The sequence below is a fragment of the Dermacentor albipictus genome, chromosome 9 (assembly GCF_038994185.2).
Source record: "Dermacentor albipictus isolate Rhodes 1998 colony chromosome 9, USDA_Dalb.pri_finalv2, whole genome shotgun sequence".
NCBI lineage: Eukaryota > Metazoa > Arthropoda > Arachnida > Ixodida > Ixodidae > Dermacentor > Dermacentor albipictus.
The window spans coordinates 88,568,759-88,580,507 of record NC_091829.1 but is presented as its reverse complement, the minus strand read 5'-3'; the positions used below and the strand labels follow the sequence as shown (position 1 = coordinate 88,580,507).

The 11,749-nt window shown below is 45.6% G+C and overlaps 1 pseudogene; it reads left to right on the top strand.

The window, feature by feature from the left end:
• Window positions 1-8,200: 8,200 nt before the first annotated feature.
• On the top strand, window positions 8,201-8,966 carry LOC135908958 (uncharacterized; annotated as a pseudogene).
• Window positions 8,967-11,749: the final 2,783 nt, after the last annotated feature.

Sequence of the window (11,749 nt, the reverse complement as noted above, 5' to 3'; positions counted from 1 at the left end):
TTATTTCACTTTTTTTCTTGACTAAATAATTTAGATACGGTGGGCTCACGAAACTGAATTCTGTTTTTGACAGAACCTAGCAGTTCACCTGAAAAACACTACCACAGACCACCTGATAAAAGTGGAGTGTATTTTTCCCTAATTTGAAGGTGTATGTGAAGCAACAGAACCAGAACATGACAAGCAACTGTGGTTATATATTATTATTATTATTATGTACTGTATATAATATCAAGGAAATGGGTTGCATGGTATGGTGTTTTAAGAGAAAGATGCCATATAATGTTCGAGCAATTCTAGATTTTACGATATTGTAAAACTCATTTAAACATTAATTTTTCAGTGCCTGAAGATGGCTTATGCAACGAGATGCCAGGCATGGTGCCAAGTGACTTCGGTAGGAAAATATTTTGTTTGACATTAATTGTAGTTAGGCGTGCGTGAATATTCACACCTTTCATATAATCATACCTGATTCCCTTGAGTTTAGGCAGAAATAGTTAGCTATGAACTAAACATTGCAGTGCCATTGCACTGGTCATGTTTGCAAGGTACCAGTGTGTGGCCTGTCCCACACAATGTTCTTGGCAACTGATATTTTCGGTTTCTACTCCTTGGTATTGTGTAATGGTTACCTTGTGCTCTTTCATTAGCATGGAACTCCTCTATATTGCTTTTGAAGTATCAAACCTGGCAATTCAAGGGAAAAGTTGTACATTTTTCTTTGCAGCTGACATTGACCTGTTCCCCGAAGAAGAGGCCTTCGATAGAGTACTCGGTTCGTCAAGAGATGATGGAAAGGTAATTTTTAAAGCACAGAATTGTACTTTAAGGCTCCGTGTTACATTTGGGTGCTAAAGGTGCTCATACATTTCAGAATGTGTAAGAAATTTACTGATTTTTGCACCTTTTGTTTTTTTCTTTTCGGATGTATGTAACTGTGTATGATCCATGAACTAGATTTATGGCCGAGTACCATATTTATGCATCTAAACCAGACTCGCTTCTAAGTTAACACCTGAAGGTATAAAGCCCAAGCGCTTTTCTTGAATGAAAGCCGGACAAAAGAAAGAATGACAGACACAAAATGCAAACAGCATTTAACAACTGCGAACCTGCCCCAGCTCATGTGATGTCGTCATTGCTGCTAGCTTTGTTGCTTACCTTATCCCTGTCAGCACATAGAGCACACTATATTTGGTGCCATCTAGAGCACTTTAGATGCTGCGCTCCTTGAAAACATGCAATCAAGCTTCGTGCTATGTTGTCCCATGCTGCAGTGACCCAGCTCGCCACTTGCTCTAGTGGTGTGTATTTGATACAACCTTTGCTGTTAGCTTACACGCTTCATCAGTCAACCACATCGCAAAGTATTTCCGCAGGCAGTCTTCAAAACGCTTGTTGATGCAGACGTCAAGGGGCTCAGGCTGGCATGTCATGCCACTTAGAATGATAGCGATGTGCGTTCAAGTATGGATCAAAGACAAGGATACAGTTCTTGAGCGCTGTTGCCACATGATTCTTATCCACTAGCGCAACATATGTGTGTCAGCATCTCTGGGGAAGGCTTCCTTAGCAGGCAGTGTCTTCCTCTTATAAATTTGTATATAGGCGGCTTATGTCAATCAGCTATGCTGCACAGCATCATGGTCACAATTCGCAACCGGCCAAGCACATAGTCACACCCTCGGCGCCATCCTCATCAGCTTGCCACACCACAGGCATATTAAAATAAATGAAAAGGGGTCAGCTTACAGCACACTACTGTAACCACTTTTGGTTGGCTTGAGTGCCGAAGTAGAATATCTGACCTTGGTATGTGCTTCCCTCTGCACTTTTGTCTCACATAAATGCTTTATTTTTGTTATTGAGTTTGTTGTTGCTCAGCACTATTCTCACAATTTCTTGTGTCGAACAGTGTCCCATGGAAGCACAACAATGGTTGTTCTCAATGTGTACCAATGTAGGTGAAGTGTTTGCAGATCATCTGGATTTGCTGGTGCTTGTGAAATTAGGAGAGTGCACAAATGACAGCAATGGAATAGTGAGCAGAAGGAAACAAACAGCTGCTTGTGTGATTAGCCTGATGGCTTCTTTAACTAGGCCACCATAAAGGGTGCCTGATGCTTGTGGAGATTCACTTCACTTTCAGATTCAGATTCATGCAGATTCATGCAGATGCAGATTCATTTTCACTTTCAAGCTCCTGTGTCTTCCAAGCTAATTAAAATATCGCTGCCACACCGAAGAAATAAGCATATAAATTGAAACTACTTCTACTATAAGTCAGATGGTGCACTGTGCTCCGTATAGCGTCTCGAAAATGGGGCTCGAAAACCTAATTAGTAGGCTAATCCTCTTTTTACATGAACATCACAGTGCACATGAAGTTCTTTTTTGTTTGTGTACATTAACATAATTATATAATCATGCAGTCCTTGGATCGCATTGCTGGTGCAGATTTCTATTTTACATCTAGTGACCGCACAGAGTAACCTGTGGAAAAGAGTGGTTGTGCAGATATCACATGGAACATATTTGAAATTGGGCTACCCAATGTCTAGGTAGATTTCAGTGATTTCATCAAGCTGTAGCAGTGAATATTCTTGCAGATCATTGTCAGTTTTCCAAGTTTAGTGATTGATACTGACGCCTAGGAGATGTTCATGTAGGAGGGTCTAAAAGATTTATAAAAATCTTACTGGATAATTTTCGCTCTTGCAGGTATTGGTCCAAATGACACAAATAAATGTGCCAAAATGCCAGGAAACTGCAGAGTTGAGAAAATACAGTGTATATAGTCCAGTATAAAACCTGTCAGCTACGAGCTATGTATGTATGATTATACATTGCAGATGTATGCTGGATCTGGCAAATGCATCGACAAGGCAGCATGGGGGACACTGTTCCGGGCGTCGTCTGACTCCATGTTTTGCCGCACGGCATCTACAATTTACTGGACGCCGGATGAACTCCGGAACAGAAGCGTTACAGGAACCCTGTCGAACAAGTCGCGGTCCATGGGGAGGACGGAGGCCAGACAAGCTGTAACACCACAGAAGCTGTCATCCCTAAAAAGTATGCACAATTGAACGTACTGTCCAATGAAAAAAGTAGCAGCAGTATTTTTTGATACGGTCACTGAAGGCGGTGCTCTGCTTCGCAAAACAGTGTGCTTAACCTGCATTGATGTGCCATCCTATAACAAACAAACAGAAACAGAAATCCTTACTAACTCCTCATAGTAGTGGGCTTCTTGCTATTGAAAATGGTATTTATACAGAAAACATTAACTAGTGACTCATTTCCATTGAAATTTCACATAACGGAAACATTAAAAAACATGTCTGCTATTATTTCACATTCAGTTGTGGTAATTGTTTTTTTCGTTCTGAATAAATTAGTTTTTTTTGGTGTATGGCTGTAGCGCTTTGTGCACAAACTTAGCAGCACTATCCAGTGTGCTTGAGTATTGACAGTTTTATAAGCGCAGTGAAATTACATCAGCAAAGGAGATTGCATATTTATAGGAGTGCTACTTTTGTGTAATTTCGCTACTTTTTGGAAGACGATAAACCAACAAACCTAAGTGTTCACAATTGAGAGCCGCTATGCTTATAAGAATACTTCAGCCTATCATTACCCTTTATCCTTACTGGCTCTGACAGCTGCCAGCTGTGTGCTTTAGATAATTGTTCTGCTCATCTATAGATGGCAAACACGAAAGGCCACAGTAACAGCGAAGCTGGTGTGCTAAAGCACTGTGTTGCGATAACCTGCTACTGAAATATTTCATGTTGAAGCTCTAAAAATAATTTGTGGCATGCAAATGAACAGCCATGAAGTAGCCTGTAATTTTGTTGCTAAATTGAAAATGTAGCTATGAGAAAATATTTCCTTGAACCTTGGGTATACGGTTGGGAACTTGCAGTGTCATGCTGGAAATATTTGTTTAGCTGTTTTCATTACTTTTATAGCCGTGATGGATTTTCTTGTGCAGGCCTCCTCCGGATCTTCATGGGCAGCGATGTGACGCCAGAAGAAGAGAAAGAAAGAATGAAGAGTGTACGCAGGCACCTGGCGCAAAAACTTGCTGATGCACAAAGGATGTAGTGCCGCTGATGCAGCTACAAAGCCCGGCTCAAAAGTTTGTGCAGTTCATGACACCTCACCCTCTGCTGCATTTTCGCTGACTCACTGCACAATTGAGTCAGCAAAAATGCAGCAGAGAGTGTGGTGGCATTAACTGCGCAAACTTTTGGGGCAGACCTTGTACAGTCATCATCAGCCTATTTTATGTCAACTGCAGGACGAAGGCCTCTCTCCGCGATCTCCAATTATCCCTGTCTAGCACCAACTGATTCCAACTAGCAGCTGCAAATTTCCTCATTTTGTCGCACCACCTAGTCTTCTGTCATCCTCTACTGCACTTCCCTTTTCTTAGTATCCATTCTGTCACCCTAATGGTCCGACAGTTATCTACTCCATGCATTACATGACCTGCCCAGTGCTATTTGTTTTCTCTTCATGTCAATTAGAGTGTCGTCTATACCCGTTAGCTCTCTGATCCAAACCACTCTCTTTCTGTCTCAAAGTTATGCCTAGCATTCTTCGTTCCATTGCTCTTTGCGCAGTCCTTAACTTGCTCTTAAGCTTCTTTGTCAGTTTCCAAGTCTGCCCCAAATGTCATCATTGATAAAATGCACTGATTGTATACCTTCCTTTTCAATGATAATGGTACGCCTCGTTAATTTGAAGTCATTGGGACTGCAAAAAAATGTTTGAATTCGGTTTGCCGCGTCCTGTAGTTCGAGGCTCCAAGGGTCATGGTATTTCCAGTTGGCCAACTACATGCATCATTTGAGAATTTCCACAGTAGCACTCAACAAAACTGCGGATAACGTTCAGCGATCCGATAACGTCCCCGAGAGTGGGTGCTCGGAAGGGCTCGTTAGAGCCGCCGTTGTCGCTGTGATCGCACATTGGCCGCATCATCGGTAGCTTCACACTCCGAATCTGAGTAGCATGTTTGTCGATCTTTTTCAAAGTTCAGATACTTGGCGAAGCCAACTGCACTGGATTCGCTATCTCTGCGCAGAGTGCATTGATGCGGTCACAATACTCAGCTCCTTCTTCATCAAGTGCACATGCAGCATCCTGACCCGAACACAATTTCGGTAGGAAAGAATGACCCGAAGCCTTGGTCATGCGCTAGGTTTGTGGAAACATACGTGTACCTCGTCCACACGCCTGGCCCGTGCAGTGCCGAGGCGTAGAAATGCTACCGATCGCTGAAAGCGTACGGCCTTGCCATAGAAGGGCGCGTACACAAAGGGCTAATTTCCGACTTGAGTATGGGATGCTGTTTCCTGAAAGCAGAAGTGATGCCGTTGCAGAGGATGGCCGCCAAACCTTATGAGGCATGGACTCTTGTTTGTGGAGATGGCAGCGTCCACACGGTGCATTGTACGAGCATGGCTTCACTCATTTCACTTTATTACCTTAAAAACCCCATTAGAGGGGTGTTACATAAGGGGTGGTTAATAAAATAAACATTAGAAACAGGCGTTCATCTTGAGATATGGGTGACAACAGCTTCAGTAAAGGCAGATGGGCTCGTAATGGCTGCGATGGCGTGTGGAAGGCCGTTCCAGTCCCTTGATGCTCGAATAAAAAATTATGCTTGAAAAGTGGTGGCCTGGGCACGTGCGCGTGCAACTTGAAGCGGATGACCGGTGCGATGAGATATGTATGAAGGGGGCGTGATGTACGGTGGGTGATTTAGGGAGCTGAAAAAAAAATGAGCGGAAGAGAGACAGGGTGGCAACCTGTCGACGGACAGAAAGCGTCTCCAAGCCAGATTGCGCTTTCATCGATGAAATGCTGATACCGTATGAATATGAAGATTGAATGAACCTAATAGCGCGATTTTGCACAGCCTCAAGTGCATTTATGATATAAATCTGATGCGGATTCCAGATGGGAGATGCATATTCAAGTTTCGATCTTACAAATGATTTATAGGCTAACGCTTTTACTTGTTGTGGGGTATGACGCAGATGTCTAAGAAATCCCAGTGATCTATTAGCAGCTGAGATGATGTTAGTAGCGTGCAAGCGCCAGGACAGATCACAAGATAGGATGACACCGAGGTATTTGAATGATTGGACTGATTCTATTGGAACATCGGCAATCGAATAGGTAAATGTGTGGGGGTTACGGCTGCGAGTGAAGGACACAAGTTTACATTTGTTAGGATTTAGGTTCATCAGCCAGCGATTACACCATTCTTGTACATTATTGAGATCGTTCTGGATGAGTGTGTGGTCAGATGTGTTAGTAACTTTGCGGTAGATTACGCAGTTATCTGCAAACATGCGAATGTTACATGATACATGCGTTGGTAGATCGTTAATGTAAATTAAAAAAAGAAGTGGTCCCAAGACGGATCCCTGGGGGACGCCTGATGTTAAGGGGAGTCTGCTAGAATAATGCTTATTAACACAAACAAAGTGAGAGCGGTTAGTCAAGAATGCTTCTATCCATTTTAGTACGTCGGGGTGTAAATTTAACTGAGACAATTTTAGCAGCAAACGTTTATGGGGAACTGTGTCAAATGCTTTTGCAAAATCAAGGAATATGGCGTCAGTCTGAAGGTTACTGTCAAGGTTAACATGCAGGTCGTGAAGGAAAATTGCCAGCTGTTTTTCGCAAGAGTAGCCTTTTCGAAATCCATGCTGACAAGGGTGAAAAAAAGAGATTGAGTCTAAAAAGTTCATGATATGCGAGTATATGACGTGTTCCATGATTTTGCAGGGGACACTAGTTAACGATATAGGGCGATAATTTAATGGGGTGTCTCTGTTGCCTGATTTGAAGACTGGATCGACCTTGCCCACTTTCCAGCCGGATGGTAAGATGCCTGTAGAGAGTGACTGTGAAAACAACAAAGTTAGGTACGCAGCAGATACATGGTTAGTATTCTTTAAGAGCTTGGAATTATTATCATCTACACCTGCTGACGATGAAAGCTTCATGTTATCAATATTCGAAGTGATTCCATCTGCCGAGAATATAATTGGCGACATACGCGCAGTTATGTTAGTAGATGTGGGAAGATCTGGAGTTGAAGTCTCGTTAGTAAATACAGAGAAAAAGGCTGCGTTGAAAATGTCAGCACACTCGCTGTCGCTGACCACTTCGCCATGTGAATTTAACAAGCTGATCATGCGCGCCTCCTGAGGGTTTATTATTTGCCAAAATTGACGAGGGCTGTTCGTAAGCATTTTAGGCAGTTCATCGTGGAAAAAGGAAAATTTAGCTTTCCGTATAGCCCTCAGATAATCGTCCTCGGCTACAAAATATTTCTCCTAAACAGAGGGGTGTCCGTTTAGTTTGGCTGAGCGGAAGAGACGTTTCGGAAGAGACGAAGTTCAAGTCGCTTGGCTGGGTGCGTTGTCTTTTTTATGAACATTTTATCTTGCCGTTTGCGCTCAGTTATGAGCATTCATTGCTGTCACCTCGATAAGTTTGCATCTGCAACGCGTACAGAGCCGTGTTGGCCTACCGCGTTCGCATTGATGGAGCTTTTCAGCAAGCTGGCGGTTCAGCTCCGGCAAATCGAGTAACATAAATTATAGTGCATGTGTTAAGACCGGCATCTATGCTTGTTGGATTACTTTGTAGCTCAGTGTGGTTTTCCCAATGTCGACAGCAAAAGTAATCTGAAACGATCGCTATTATATTGCGGTACGTGTGCGTTCGCCGTCGATAGGAAAGCAGCGGCTGTGTTCAAGCACATAATGTCAACTGCGCGTTTGTTTTCGCTTCCCTGTGTGAAAAGTGCAGGGCATTGCACGGATGCATTGCTATAACATCGTTTCTAAACCGTTAGTGAAGCTTTTCGAAAAGCCTGCAGTGATAATTCTTACATTTTCTTCTGTGGAGCCCAATTCTAGTTTCATATTCTGCTTTAGACAAATGGTCATTGTTATATTCGGTTTCGTTATTCATTTCAGTTCGTTATTCCCCAGGGGGCGCTTCTGTTCTTCATTATATATTTGGTTGTATATGCTAAATAAACGGCTTTTTACTTCGCGACGGCTGGAGTTTGAGTTCCACCTTCGGTCAATGCCACATTGGCGACAAGGATTTCGTGAACGTACCCCCAGCCCCGCTGCGCCGTCCGTATCCGCCCACCATGAGCTTCACCAGGTTTGCTCCGCCACCGTTATTCCTTCCGACGCCCGACCGTCCGTCATTGCCATGGGAGCAGTGGGAGCAGATGTTCAACGTGTACTTGCTGGCATCCGGAGCCGCCGCATTCAAGCCGGAGCAACGCAAGGCTATTCTTTTGCATTGTTTGGGGGCGGAAGGCCAGCGTATTTATCAGACGCTACATGCAGGGACCAGTGCCGCAGCACCGGCCGCGCCAAGTGCCCCAGCACTCGCCGTTGACAAGTCTGTCTTGGCCCCTCCTGACGAATACGACTCTGCACTCGCCGCATTACGAAACCAGTTTTCGACGTCGCGCAACGTTATCATCGAGCGTCATCGCTTTCACCGCCGCAGCCAACACACAGGCGAGTCCGTTCATGACTTTGTTGCCGCTCTACGGGAGCTAGCGTCACATTGTTCGTTTGCCTTGCAAGATGATGCTATGCGGGACCAATTCATTGCCGACGTAGCTACCACTCGCGTACGTGAGCGGTTACTGCTCGAGGGTTTTACTTTCATTCGAGAATTCCGTTCGAATCGCACTTCAGTTTGAGCAGGCGGCTGAAGAGCTAAAGGAGCTTTCTGCTTCGGTCGAAGCAATTTCATTGCTGCAGCGTCGAAAACCATCGTCGCATTCTTCGAAAAAAAGGAATTCAAAACCGGCAGCCACCTTAAAGCAGAATTTAACGAGGAGCCCGGGCGGCTCACGTGCGCCGCAGCGGAACTGCCCCCCTCAGCGGAACCGATAACAGAGTAGCCGCTCCGGCTCGCCACTTTGTTTCCGATGCGGCTCGCGGAACCACATCGCGTCAGCACCGCAGTGCCCAGCGCAAGGCAAGACTTGTTCGTTTTGCGGTCGCAAGGGCCACTTTCAAAGGGTATGCATCCACAAGCTAACCCAAATGCTAGGTCGAGTCCGTGAACTTTAATTTCATGAAGATGTTTCGTCATGTAGCAGTGCTGAGGAAGTTTTGACTGTGGAACGTTCCGCGCGTAGCGGAATTCATATTCAAGTGAAAGTTGCGAATGTCACTTTGACATTCCTTGTTGATTCCGGGTCTTCTGTTTCAATCCTGTCGGAGCAAGAATTCAGTCGATAGTTTCAAAGCGTTCCGCTTCTGCCTGCTCCACATGTTACTCTGTTTGACTACTCTCAACAGCCGACTCCAGTGCTAGGTTGTTTCCAGGCAGACGTTCAATTTAAAGGCCGCACAGCGTCGCTACTTTTTTATGTTGTTCACCGAGGCACTTCTCTGATCGGTCTAGACGGCATTAAAGCCTTGGATCTTATCATTGAGGGTTCTGCTCTGAAGTGCTTATACACGTCCATTCCTCCGCAGCCGACTGTTGTTGACCCGCTATGCTGTTCTATTTCCACACCGTCAGGCACGCAGCCGCCAGCCTTAGCAAATGAGTTCAGTTCACTTTTCAGTCCAGAGTTGGGTCTTGCTAAGGGGTTCACGCATCGCATCTAGACACGGCAAGGCGTGCAGCCTGTTACTTCGAAGCTTCGCCATCTGCAGTTTTCTCACCGGTCACCAGTATCAAATGAGCTTCAGGCGTTGCTGAGCCCTGACATCATCGAGCGGATCGATGCTTCTGAATGAATGTCCCCCAGTGTTGTTGTTAACAATAAAGATGGTAGCACCAGGATCTGTGTAGACCTTCGAGAGCCGAACAAAGCTATTGTTCCAGACAGTTCCCCATGGCCCCATACAGAGGAGCTGCTTCACGCTTTTGTAGGCGCTACACACTTCTCCAAACTTGACTTGGCTTCTGCTTACCGGCAGGTTCTCTTGCACCTTGACAGCAGGGATCTGACAGCTTTCATCACCCATGATGGCCTTTTTCGTTTTAAAAGAGTTTGCCTTGGGTTGGTTTCTGCCCCAGCGGCATTTCAAAAGATGATGGCGAAAATCCTTGACTGCTGCCCTGGCGTGTTGTTCTACATTGATGATGTCATCATTTTTGGCAAGACCGCAGAACAACACCTTTCAAACTTGAAGACCGTGCTGCAAAACATCAAGAACGCAGGTCTGAAACTGAACAACAAATGCCTTTTCGACGTTCCAGAACTTGTTTTTCTAGGGCACAAGGTCACTGCACGTGGTATCTCGCCACTTCCAGAGAAAGTAGACTCCGTAGTTAACACACCAGTGCAAACTGATGTGGCCGCCCTTCGTTCGTTCCTGGGCCTCGTAGAATACTATTCCAAGTTTGTTACACACTTGGCACAAGTGGTTGAGCCTATGAGAGTCTTACTTCGCAAAAATGAGCCATTCATCTGGTCTGCCGAAACAGACAGCAATTTCCGGAGGGTCAAGGAAATACTTTCGTCAAGTACAGTCCTCCAGATGTTCGATCCATCATTGCCCGTAATTGTGTCGACCGACGCGTCCGACTGTGGGCTGGGAGAATTCGTGCAGCAACAAAGTGGCCACGAGCTCCACACAGTCGCTTTCGCATCTCGTACACTCTCGCCTGCAGAGAGAAAATATTCAGTAGGTGAACGAGAAGCTTTTGCGTGCATTTGGGCGTGTGAGCGATGGCACACGTACCTGTGGGGCCGCCATTTCACAATTCGAACAGACCACCAGGCACTGGATTCCTTGCTGTCGACACAAGGACATGGAAGACGCCCACTCCGAATTGCACAATGGAATGCACGACTGCATTGCTACAATTTCACTGTTGAATACCGCAAGGGGTCTACAAACACTGTAGGAGATGCACTTTCTCGGCTACCATCACCTACCTCGGAGGCAGAGATTGCTAAGGAGGAAGAAATTGTCTCGTTCATTGAGCCAGCCTGCGTGACAAAGGAGGAGTTCAGGCAGGCCGCCCTCGACGACTCGACCACAGTTGCCTGGTAACCATCAAGTCATTCATGCTGAATTCCTGGCCACCGGAGGAGTCCATACCAGATGAGGCGAAACCATTCTACGCCATTCGGGAAGAACTTTCTGTTGTCGATGACCTGATTCTGCGTGGAGAGCGCCTCGTTGTTCCGTCATCCCTCACGGCTCAGATCATCGGCACCGCGCACCAGACACATCCGGGTACCACGCGCACGAAGGCGCGACTGCGTGAGTGGTTCTGGTGGCCAGGAATGGATAAGCAAGTGGAAATGGCATATAAAAACTGCCATATCTGCCTGGAGGCAGATAAGTCCGCCAAAACATCAACAGCCCCGTTGGAACCTGTTGAATGGCCTGAGCGACCGTGGCACAAGCTTGGCCTAGACATTGTTGGTCCTTTGGAGCATGCAGCTTACCACAGCAGATTCGCTATCGCTTGTTGACTACCATTCTAAATGGCCAGGGGTGCATATTTGCAGCGAAGTGGCCACGAGCACCGTGAAAGACTTTTTAAGAAGTGTTTTGCCCGTGAAGGCTATCCGGAAGAGATCGTTTGTAACAATGGACCTCAGTTCACTTCGCGTGAGTTCATAACTTTCCTGCAACACAGAGGCATCAGTCTTTCACATTCTTCAGTATACTATCCCCAAGCCAATGGGCAAATAGAACGTTTC